This window comes from Camellia sinensis, chromosome 4, assembly GCF_055761805.1.
Source record: "Camellia sinensis isolate YWXY chromosome 4, ASM5576180v1, whole genome shotgun sequence".
In the NCBI taxonomy this organism is placed as follows: Eukaryota; Viridiplantae; Streptophyta; class Magnoliopsida; order Ericales; family Theaceae; genus Camellia; species Camellia sinensis.
This window is the reverse complement of record NC_138964.1, coordinates 25,740,659-25,753,791: the sequence shown is the minus strand read 5'-3', so window position 1 is coordinate 25,753,791 and position 13,133 is coordinate 25,740,659. Positions and strand designations below refer to the sequence as shown.

The window sequence follows — 13,133 nt, the reverse complement described above, 5'->3', positions numbered from 1 at the left end:
ACTGCTCATATCCCAATAGCCTTTTAATTGTACTAACAAATCCACTAGCTATTATACACCTCTACAAAAAAATTCACTATACAATTTATATTATAAATCAAAATATATCCATCAAACAATTTTAATAATAATCCATTAAGTATAACAAAAAAATCATCAAAACAAATCTTAAAATGAACTAACGTGGAGTCCATAAAAAATATCAACACTCAATCTTGATTTGCAACTACAACTTAGTATCAGTTCAGGAAAAAACAAAAGGGGGATGCACCAATAAATCCCAAATTAATAACTTATACACTGTTTAGTCATAAAAGTTTTCTTATAGACTGAAAGGTCCCATTACAATGTTTCAAACATCAGATTAATGTTTCGAACATTAGATTTCGAACATCAGATTAATGTTTCGAACATTAGATTGATGTGCAAATGGAACTAAATGGAGCATAAGAAAACTTTTAGGACTAAATGGTTCAACTTTTCAAAAACTAGGACTTATGGGTAAATTTTCCTAAAAAAAAATTCAAGACTTGATCTTGATTTGCAAGTATGCTTCCAAACGTCATCAAAAACCAATCTGCAAAGAAAATAAACAAAAAAAAATATTAACATATTATCAATTATTGTAACGCCCTCAAAATAATAACATTAAACCCATCAAATAAGACATTCATTGCCATATGAAATAACCACATTCTTCTATTCATCAGAGTTTCATTACAAAAATATTACATGTTAACAACAAAAGCAAAATGCCCTACGGGTTTACAGCTTTCCAAGTTAACACTTGGTTACAACAAAAGAGTACTAACTCATTTACACATTAAGCCCTTGGCTTGAATTTACATGTAATACATCAAAATAAAACGGCAAAAGTATGTCCGTCTCTAGCCTCCCAAGCTATGTCCTTGGAGGTGGCATGCTACCTGTACCTGAAAATGATATTCCCATATAGGGTGAGCCACAGCCCAGTAGAAATACACTAAACCAACCATGAACAATGACTAAAAGATTAGCAATTGATAGATGGCCAACACTGATACATTCACATAAATCACATATTTATGTCATACGACTTATGAGTCCAAGTTACTTTTCATTTTCCCTTTTTCAACAGATAAGCATGTTAGCTCTATCATCATTTCAACAGATATGTATAAAAACTATATCCCACATTCACAGATAAGCATATAAGCTATATCCACATTCTCAACAGATATGTATAACAACAATATCCCACATTCACAGATAAGCATATAAGTTGTATCCACACTTCACAAAGATAAGCATATGAGCTCTATCTTCACCTTTCTAGACAAGCATATGAGCTGTATCTACGGAGTTCATCCCCTATCTTCTCCCAACACTATCCGGTTTAGAGGTACATCCCCTATCTTTCCCTAAACTGCGGAGTACATCCCCCATCTCATCCTCTACACATAGCGTATACAAACACATTGGTTCTATATACCATCACTCAATACATACAGTTAATGTATTCTATCAACCGTCAAATTTCATGACACATTCCATTGATTAGTTTTCGTTTGCCTAATCATCATGCATTGTCTACAACAATCACGACTATCCTCCACCGATAGCCCAAAGCAATTATTTCTAAACAGAAAATAAGTGCACAAATGGATATTCAATCAACATTTCATTTCGGTGAGTGATAAATAATTCAACTACACCCTTTAACCCCATGCATTCCCAATCTCAACAATTCCATTTCACTTCCTCAATTCTCACAATTAATTATCCCAATTAATCAATCAATGTAGTTAGGTCATTTTTCCTAATTAACATTACAACCCTTAGGTCCCATTTTCATCAATGATTAAACATTTATTCCATTTCTCTATGCCAAACATGCATCTAGGCTTGTTATAAATAAAATCCCAACTTTTGTAAAATAACACAAAAGCCCCAAACTTTCACCAAATTACCAAACCAACCCCAACATCTCAAAATACCAAAATTTAAAGACAAAATTCATAGAGAGGAGTAGGATAGCCCTACCTCAAATTCGGAGCCCCAAGGGAGAAGATGACAAAACCCAACGTGCCCCAAATCCCGAAATTTTCAGATTAAAATGTAGCCCTCAATGATCAACAACTTTTTTGTAAAGGCCAAAGATGAGCAAATCACTCCTACTAGATCAAAACCTAGAGAGAAGGTAGAGTTCTAGAGTGAGAGGCTCAACAATGGTGTTTTTTGGAAAAGTAGGAGAGAGAAGAGAAAGTGAAAAAGTGATTTGAAAAGTCAAAACACGGAACTTAAACCCAGTCGACCCGCTTGAGCGTCACTCACAAACTCCCGCTCGAGCGTCAACAATCCCGCTCGAGCGGCGGATGCACACTCCCAGAACTTTTACAGAACCAGGTCTCTGCTCGAGCTTCCAACTCCACGCTCGAGCGGCACTCACACAACCCCGCTCGAGCGGCCAACTCCACGCTCGAGCGTCCAACACTGCACAGGAAATACTGGATGGGTGCAATTCCCGCTCGAGCGCCAAAACCCCCGCTCGAGCGGATAGGTAAAAATCTGGGCAACTAGTTTTGGTTTCTAAACTCAACCAACCTGTAACAAACCTGCCCAACACATCCTATAACTCAAATACAAAGTAAAAAGGATGTAAACAAGATAATAATCAACTACCAATATCCACGGACACATGTCCGGATCACTGTACAACAAGGGTAAATCCGGGATCGCTATAATTATATTGTATAGACCTCTCTATCCATGTCAATACAAATGTGCACACAATGAGTCTAGCTTAACAACCAGAAGTTCCTTTGTACATGGCAAACTCTTATTAATCACATTACTAACTTAGAGCAACTCCGACACTGCTTAGCAAAAATACACAAAAAAATAAACACATGATTTTGTCTCTACTTTGGTTAGTGTGTATTTCAATAAGGGTCATGCTAAGATGACTAGGTAAATGATTCAAAAACAATTTATTAATTTAAATACAGGCCATTAATGCAAGTTTCTAATTGATTTTGGGAGAAACAATTAGGAAATTAGCTCATTACTTCTTTTTCTTTTTTTATTTTATTTATTAATAATGCATCATCATACTGATGTTTGGAAAGGTAATAATATTTTTCAATTTTCATCATGATGCTCAACTTGATTCAATAGAATAAATGCTTGACAATTTAGCATATCTGAAGTGAATGAGCATAACATCCAAGTATTCGTTGTCATCATTATCAAATGTGTTAACTACTCTTTCATGTCTCATAAAAGTTTTGAAAGATGAATCTAAATGTTTAGTAAAATATATTAAGGACAGTTAAATATCCACCAAAACCCAATATTTCAACCCATAAAAGGAAACAAAAGAAGTGAAATTAAAGTTTCTTCAAGTAAATAACTCCAACTTTTCAAATATTATGCACAAGCCTTGAACATTACAGAACGTAAAATGATGCCAGATATGGTAACTAACCATTGCCAATAATATCTCCTGAAAAAACCTACTCCCCTCCACCTTTGACATGGAAGCCATATCTCACACAAAGCTGCGACAATGTATCCAATGGATATCCTCTGGATTGAATGAAAAGATGCAGAAGTTCATTATTCCTAATAAAAGAAAGCAGGGTTGCAATAGAGAAACACTTCCCTCAACTATTATTTGTACCACACATTCACACTGGTAAATAGGTTTATTATGCTTATGACCTGGGTGGTTATCACTGTTTTGACAATATTGCCAAAGTTCAATGAAATTCCTGGCAATTTAGAAATATAACAGTTATGTCAAAAATTGAACCGGTAAATTTAATAGCCTATGATTAAGGGATCTTATATTGACTTTGAAAGTGAATTTTGAATGTTTAACATGCTAAAAGATCCATTTTTGGTGAAACCCATGCATATTAACATGCATTGATTAACTCTAAATAATCATCCCTCTGTTTTCAAAGAGATTGAAGTGATCTCCATGAATCTATGTACAACTGGGTAGTCATTTGTCGAATGCACATAAAAAAATAGAGGTGGAGTTAGAGATTTTACTTTTCCAACAAGAGTTATCCTTGGCACTAAAAAAAAATAGTGCATGTGTAAAAAGAATTTTCAAGACAAACAATAAAGAGAAAAAGCTGAAAGCATGACAAAGACCTGCAAAATGCCCATCCAACATATTCCTTCAATGTCAACACCATATGTCAAAGATGTTGTTCCATGTAGCTAACCACCAGAAACGAAAGAACACAAGATCTTAAATTCTACAACTATACCTGGAAATCATATGGTCAAATTTATGTAACAGAAATGATATGAGATGACAGCAACATAATATAGTTCAAACTGTAAGGCAATAGCAAGACCACGGACCAAGAAAATGTGTTAAACCAACAAGGGAAATTGGCGGCACACTCTCATATCTTGTCCTTTATTTATTTTCAAAAGTGAAATTTGCAGCAATTATACTTCCATCATTCATGGTAAATGAATGTTCTAAATAAAACATAATGTCAATTGCAGTATTGACCACTAGAAATAAAAAACAGTTGCTGAGGGCCACAAAGGGTCCAGGACTGTTAACTACAAGAATTCCTCTTCTGTAGTTAAAGTGGAATTTGAGTGATTGACTTACTTAACATGCAGAATGAAAAAGTCTTCCACAATAAACTTGTAATCCATCACAGATTGTTGGAAGTCTATATATAGTTGCCTGAAGTGTTTTGCATGGCCCAATTAGATACATTTATGTATTATAGGACGTAAGTTGAAAGTTGTGCACAATATTACCTTGAAGAAAAACACCAAGGAAAAAAAGCTTCAACGCCCTAAGCCATGCTTTCTGTGTAGCATATACTTTGTCTGAAACTCTCTGACATTAAAAAAAAGGGGAGTCTTTAGTGCTGAATGATTGACTTCCTCAATAATCATTATCTGAGTATAGAAATTATTGAGTGCAGATGTTAGGCTAGTATATAATTACACGGAATTTCATAGCGTGTAAAGATAATTATCAAATTTAAGAATAAAAAGTTACAGATCTCTCACTACTAAAAATAACACTTTTTGCGACCGCTACAAACTGTCGCAAATAATAGAAATACAATCGCAAAAAACCTTTTGTGACTGCCCATGCGACGGCAAATGGGGGTCGCGAATGTGGGGGGCAAATACTTTTTGCGACCGCAAAATTGTAGTCGCAAAAAAGTTTAAAAAATGCCTACAATGTATTAGCGACCATCTTGTTACCGTCGCAAAAAAATTGAAAAAAAAAATGACAAATGTGGCTAGTGAATAAAGCCCCATTCAATAGCATTTTTGAAGTACTTTTCAGGTTTCATAAAGACAAAGGCATAAAAATCAGAGAACTCTGTTTAGCTATGGACTTTCCAAGAATCATGCAAATAAAAGGCAAAAATGTTGATTTCATCACCTACCACCACCACAAGCAGCAAAGCTGTGTCACCATTTTCAAGCATTAGAACCTCAAATTATAGAATTCTTATCAAAACCAACAACAAAACCCAGAAACCACATCAACCCAAATCAAAACAAGCCATTTTTTAAAACCTATATCTTCACCTTCGCAGATTTAGCTAAAAACATCATATACAAAGTTCAGGTACTTTGTTCATCATTCATCAAAATCCATACTTAATTTTAAATTAAAGAAGAAATGAAAGTCAACATATATAGGCTAAGTTTGGGAAGTCCCAAATAAGTCAAAAAGTCAAAAAGTTACTCAAAAAGCTAAAAAGTTAACACTATTCACCAAAAGTCAACAATTACGGCTGCACAACTCCCAATTCAAATTTTTCTCTACAAATCAATTTTTACAATTTTTTATTACACATTTTTCAATAAAAAGTCAAAAAGTTAACCCAAACATCCATATTTTCAACCTCAATTTTTTAGTCCAAAAAGACAAAAAGTGTACTTTTTTAGTCTTCCCAAACTTGGCCATAGTTTCAAATTTATAGATAACATTGAATTCATTAAAAAGAAAATCAAACCAAGCTAAAAAATCACTACCCCAAAAAATCAAAGCAAGAAAATTTTGGTTTTTAAAAATCAAATTAAATTGAAACCCATTTGCTTAAATTGAGTAGGATTTGATATATAAAACTCAAAAAATAATAAAAACAATCAAAACCCATATGTAGAATATACAGCAAATTTCAATTAGATTAAGCAAAGAAGACTTCACTGAAGCTATAAAAAAAAAGAAAAAAGAAAAAAGAAAAAAAAAAACAAAGAAACCAAGACTGACCACCCTTTGTCAGTTTTAAGCTTTTTCACTATGAAACCAGAATGAAAACAATCAAGACTGAGCCAAATCAACCCAATTGGATCAGGTTGTTCTGGATTGAGTCACATAGAGTAGCCTAATGAGCACAAGAAAAATGAGGAAGTTTAAGAAGAGCACAAGCACAACAATTCTAATCATCGAAGCAAGAAAATAAGACGTGTTTAAGAGAAGAAAAATGGCAAGGATAGTAAGAAGATGAGACAGATTGTGGTGATGAAGACAAGATAATGATAATCAATTGAATGATTGGTTTCACTCCTATATTAGTTTTCATTACTCACAAACTATCAACTGGTAACCACATAAAATTTGACCCAACAAAGTAATAAAATAAAATAGCTTTATCTGGTACAGCTTTAGACCTAATGGAAGAAACAACTAGTACCTCTCAATATTGGGCTTAGAATCATCCTCGTCGTCATCCTCGTCCTCGTCCTTGCCATCTAGGTCAAGCGATATGTGAAAAGTAGAATAGTAGAATTCAACTCTGCATCAAGAAATGCAGCAAAGTCCTCGCTGCTTGACGAGTGTACTGGAGAATCATTCACAAGACTCATCTGAAATGCCATCCAAGCAATAAATTAACAAATCCATTTGACGGATTTTAGCAACAAAGCACTTTTTCAATTATGTATTTCTAAATTCATGGAGATTATTGTGATGTTAGAATACAATTCAAATTCATGGCAATTATTGTGAATTTAGTAACATCACCAAATTTCAAACAAATTAACAAATCCATTAAAAATTGCACAATAATATAAATCGGTACTTTAATAAAAAAACATATAATCATTTCATCTGTGAAAAGCCTTGTGGACGCATCTAATTTTAACTATGGAGGTAAAGCAACTTTACAAAACCCACAACAGTGGAACCTCCCATGTCTGTATAGAGAGATAGGGGATTATAGTATTGACTAATTCTTCTACAACCAATGTGGGTATATTAAAATGCAATACAAAACACAATGAACAGTATATTTCAGTACAAATCCAATTACAGTGTCACTGTTAATGAAAACCAGAAATATACTCGTATCTTTATATATACCAGTTTTCAGTTGTTCAGCATATTTGAAAGTTCTCCAGTATGGGCTGAAAGCAGTGATTAGCTGCTACCAGCTAGGCCAACTAAATGGCCAATCTCATCTTCAAGGTGTGAAAAGTGAGTCAAGAACTTGTCATGAAGCTCAGAGCAGTCAAAATGATTTTGCTGCAAATGAGGAAGAGCATCACAAATAATTTTCAAACCGCTCTGCAGCAATTCCACCCCTTGGTTAATTCCATCAGGAAGTTTTCATCTTTTATTGGCTTGGTTTTCAATGTCAATCTCTATGGTTTCATATTCCATAACGCCCAGATCAATTGTTTGACATTTCCGAATCATTTCTTTTAGCTTCAGACCGTCCTTTACAAGCAATTGATGTTGATCAGTGCTAGGTATCACTGTAAGAAGAGCCATTTCCTTCTCCATAAATGTCTTCAACTCAGACATAAATCTCTCTTTATTTGCCTCATTCCCTGACTCTAAATCAAATGAAAGAGCTGCATTTTGTGGCACAAATCTCCAGAGCTAAATGCAAGAAGTATGGGCAGCGAAATATCCAAAGGCTGTGATTGCCAAATGAACAAATGCCCAGTGCTGCTCTCTGAATAAAATGTGGTACAACTCCCATACAGCTGAGCTCTTTGTACTAAGCAATGTTTAAAATGGGAATAATATGAGGCCTGTGATGGTTTACAAGCTAAGATTTATGACTAACTCAGCAAGAATTTTGAGAAAATAACTGGAGGAAAAAGAAAAATGAAAAAAAAATGTGAACATGTTTGAGCATGGGAGATAAGATGGAAAATCAGTTGTGAACTGGTGTCTTGCAAATAACCATTGAATTTTGCATGCCAATAGTTGTCATTCTTAGTATCTCAACAAATTATTGTTCATTACAGACTGAATAATTTAATGTCAGTTACTGGCATTCAATTTAAGACATATCCTTAAAACATGATTATTTAGTCATCATTGATTCCACAGAGTCGATTTTTACTTTTACATGTAAAAGTTCATAGGTCATATGTAAAGGAATTCATTACTTACAGAGACTGCAGGGAAGCAGACAGAGAAAATTCCAAAAATTCCAACTAAAGTGGTAGATACTAAGAAAAAAAACAACACACAAAAATGTTTCCTGCAAAATTCATGACATATTGACACGTTATTCATGAACAAAATTGGAACCTCAATTACATCCTCTCTGCTATGGAATTTCAAAATTAATTGAAATCCAAACAAACAGAGCTTCAACTTATCTCATCACCACCAAATAGAAACACAATCGAACTTTACTATTATAAACAAAAAGAACAAAAATGTAAATCTGGATGGAAATCTTACAAGTTGACTTGCTACTAGACTGCACACAGAAATTTCAATCGTCTGGATGAATCTACTTACAATTTCTAGCTTTCACAAATTTTTGTTGCACCAATTTGCATAAAACCAAAGAATTACAGTAATTTACAGGAGCAATAGAACCCGTACTTTTTTAATACTAGATATATAAACACTTCTAGACTACTAGTTTTTGTTTGAAATACCTACATAAACTGAAACCATGAAGTTCATTAAATTTTTACTAATTTGAGCTCATTCTATCAAACGAGATTATTAGAAAATTAGACATACCATTCAATCCGAAGAAATCATAACCTTTAAATGCAAAATATAGTCCCAACAATCCGAAGAATTTGTCTATCTAATATTGCATCAAAATGATGTGGCAGTGTTATTTGTGTAATCAAAAGCATCTCAATGGATTATTTGTTCTAAAGTGATAGGCTCAAAACCCAACCAAGTCATTATGTATAAATTCTTTGTATGGTTTTTTGTTTATAAATCACTACTCAACGTTTTTTTTTTTGAATAATTTGGAGTAATGTTAGGGACCCAAATAATCCACCAAATATTTTACCAAACCTCTCACATGGGTGTGGGACCCACACACATGTGGGTTTGTGTGAATCCTATACTCATGTGAGAGATTTGATAAATGATTTGGGATTTATAGCATTTTTCATAATTTGTCCACCTTGCACAAGCATGTATAATAGTTGGAGCAAGTATAGTAATTATTTTACATGAAAAGATGACTTTTCGGTAACCCATGGGACATGTAAACAACAAGGCATACCACATATTCTATTAAGCATTCAAAAGGAAAAGAAAACAAAACCAATAAAAGAATGACAAAGAAAAATATTTAAGAAAATGAATGATAGAGAACATCAACAATAGTTTTAATAGATACTTTACGAAATTAACATGGGGAATATGAGAAGTTCAGTGACAAGGAACGAGGAAGCCATGAAAGTTGAAGGAAAAAAAGATGGAAATTTTTTAATCCTTGGAGGGCATGGTGCAGTTCAAAATTTTGTGTTAAGACGTACTATAGGAACACGCATTTTGATCAATACAATGAATTAAGAGGACCATTGTTTTATTATCATAGACCAACTAAGCATGTGCATTTATCATCAAAATGGGGATTTCCTAATTAACACTACAATACAAAGAAAATATAAAATCCAAAGAGTTAGACTAATTTCAACATAAAGATCTGTGATCGATTGAGTAATATGGGAGCTAGTGAACAATACTCACTCAATGAAAGAAAAAGACACGGCATTGGTGTAATGAGGAGTATAACACTCGAACAATTTTCGGGATCAAAATCTCAAAATCAAGAGTGAAGATACTGGTACAAGACTAAGGAGAATTTAAAATTTTAATTATTGCACACTAATGCATTGAAATGGGAATCTCCATTTCAAATTTGTAATAGAGAGGATCTTGATCCAAAAATCTCAAAAACTAGAAATCCAAGCACAAATTATCATGAATTATTAATATTAAACAAAACAAAACAACAATAGAATTTGTAAAATTACAAGTAAACCAATCAAAAGGAGAAAGGAATGTTAGGCTCACATATTTCTTACGGCCATAGGCCTCATCGTCATCACCGCGCCTCTCATAACTAGGTTTCCGGTAATCTTCCTCCTCAGACCCGTATTCCGAACTGGGTAGATCCGATTCAGGCCTACGTCTGTACCCCTGTGTAGGTTCATCATATCCAGTCTTCTTACCATACCCAGAAGAACCATATTCCCAACTGCGTGTCTCATTAGTTTCGAAAATTAGAAAAAACATTAATTCTGAAAATTAAGGAAAATAGTGATAGAAAATAGAGAAATTGAGTGAGTGAGAAAGAGAGAGAGAGGAATCATACATGAATATACAAAATAGAGAAATCGAATAATAAGAGGCGCTGATGGAAGAGAACACACGACACTAAAGGAGACGGGCGAGCGGGCTCAGAGATACGACGTCAGTGGCGCCACTGAAGGAGGAGAACGGGCAACGTCGGCGGCGGCGCTGGAGAAGAACACGCTGAAAGAGGAGGACAAGGGGCAAACCCGTGTTTTGTTTTGAAACAGAGAGAGACAGAGATGAGAGAAAAACTAATAAACACAAAAATAAACAATAGAAAAAAATTGTAGTCTATTTTTTTCCTCACCGCCCAATATAGCAAAATTTTCTTCCCAAAATTAGTGGCAGAATAATATTCTCACTAAAAGCTCTTAAAATATTAAAATTTATTAGTGACAAAAATATATTCCTCACCATGGTCTTAAAATATTTAAAATCAAGTTTATAAAAAAAATATATATTTAAAATTATTGGTGACGAAAATATATTCCTCATAAATTAGTTTATAATTGGTGACAAATTTTTTTCTTACCAAAAGTGTCAAAATTTTGGCATCATCCAAAAAAATTAGCGGAAAAAAGTTTTGGTGACAAAACTTAATTTTTTTCTCACCTAAAAGGAAGTATTTATTGACGAAAATAAATTCCGTCACCTATTATTTTTATTTTTTATTATACGTGACAAAATTTATAATTCCTCATAGATTATTCTTATTTAGTGACGAAATGTGTTTTCTTCACTAATTTATTTACCAAATCAACAACAAAGCTAGATTATAAGCTAAAAAAATTGTGAAGATTGAAAACTCATAAAATTTTTGAAACAACTCAATTAAGTTGATGCAATACAAGAAAAAAATAGAGAAAAAAGAACTCGGGTTTGATGCTGGGAGTGGAGTCCTATGTGTTGAATATTGGCTACAGATTCTGGAGGTCACCCCATGTGAAAGGGGTGATCCTCATGTCAACAATGGAAGGCAACCTACCAAGGCAACCAACCAAGTCAAGCTTGGTGGCCACCAACCATGTCAAAAGTCAAGAGTGAAGGCTCTCCCACCTACTCCTTTGTGTATAAATAGAGACGGGAGGGTGAGGATATAATCATCAGATGTGGAGCTGAGAGGTGTGAGTTGAGAGCAAAGAGAGAGAGAATTACAGAGAGTGTGTAATTCTTACCATTTGTTCAATATAGTGAATCCGCTGCCCGTGGACGTAGGCGACTTGCCGAACCACGTTAAAACTTGTGTGTTATTGCTTGTTTGAGTTCCCTGGTGTGCCCCCGATCCTCAACAATTGGTATCAGAGCTCGGGTTGCGAAAAATCGAATTTTTTCCGAAAGTGCCCAGATTTCGAAGTGCTCAAAATCCACTTTTGACCATACCAGGAGGAAGAACTCCCCGAGAGGAGTCCAAAACAGCAAAAACAGAGCCCAGAAGCCTTCACACGCGCCCTCACGCGCTCTCTGAACAGAGCGCGTCAGCCCCAGTCGCACCACGCGCCACCACGCGCCGTTCAGGCAACCGGCGCGTGATCCCAGTCTCATCCACGCGCCACACGCGCGTCTCCAGGGAGAAGACGAGCCACGTGGCGCCACGTCAGTGCCGCGTCATCGCCACGTCATCCGCCACGTCATCGCCACGCGTCCGACAGTCAGGCCACGTGTCAGACACGTGTCAGCCCAGTCAGCCTGAGCCGCTGACCAGCCGCGTTGACCAGCCGTCAAGCCGTTGACCGCGCCGCCGATCCTCCGTTGACCGCGCCGCCTGCGCCGTTGACCGAGCCGTTGACCAGCCGTTGACGGGAGAAATTATCCAGTGCATCTCAGCGCACCAGATTCTGCAGATCTGACCCGTCCAAAGTATTTTTGCCAGATCGGAGCCATTCGGAGTCCGTTTTTGACGATCCAATAGTGTTTCCCAACTATTTGGAGTATTCCGGACACATCTGTACGGTCAGTTTTTTGAATTGAAGTTTCTAAAAAATGGCAGAATCTAGAGCATCCGAGTCCGTAAGTAATCCAGCCAGTACAAGCACTTCTAGGCATTGGACCCCGGTGTCCCATGCCAAGTTCGAGGTAGAGAAGTTCGATGGAAGCAGCAACTTCGGCATGTGGAGATGCGAAGTTAAGGATATGCTTGTCCAAATGAACCTGCACTTCACTCTGGGAGACAAACCAGATGACCTGGACGAGATAGAATGGGAGAGGGTGAATCTCCTGGCCTGCAGTTCCATCCGACTTTGCCTTGCAAAAGAGGAGAAGTATGCCTTTACAGAATATGATATTGCGAAGAAGCTTTGGAAGGCGCTGGAAGATAAGTTCATGACAAAGAGCATTGAGAACCGGCTCTACTTGAGGAAGAGGTTGTTTCGTTTCGACTACATTAAAGGTATTTCGATGAACGAACACCTAAATAATTTCAACAAAATTATTACGGATTTGAAGAATTTGGATGATGACGTTGGTGATGAAGACAAAGCACTGTTATTGTTAAATTCCTTGCCTGACTCGTATGATCATCTCACTACTACTTTACTGTACGGTAAAGAGAAGATCAAGTATATTGATGTTG

At 35.7% G+C, this 13,133-nt stretch overlaps 1 long non-coding RNA gene across 6 annotated transcripts; it reads right to left on the bottom strand.

Moving 5' to 3' along the window:
• Positions 1-688: 688 nt before the first annotated feature.
• Positions 689-10,831, bottom strand: LOC114315524 (uncharacterized). Of its 6 annotated transcripts, XR_014366129.1 has the most exons (7): positions 10,584-10,831; positions 10,283-10,466; positions 6,681-6,852; positions 4,777-4,858; positions 4,144-4,699; positions 3,467-3,567; positions 689-932 (listed from the first exon to the last, which is right to left on the bottom strand). It is a non-coding gene; the product is annotated as an uncharacterized LOC114315524 (long non-coding RNA). The 6 variants fall into 6 exon arrangements; XR_014366132.1 differs by lacking the exon at positions 4,144-4,699; XR_014366130.1 differs by lacking the exon at positions 689-932 and having other exon boundaries at positions 3,167-3,567; positions 4,777-4,920.
• Between the last annotated feature and the right edge of the window lie 2,302 nt (positions 10,832-13,133).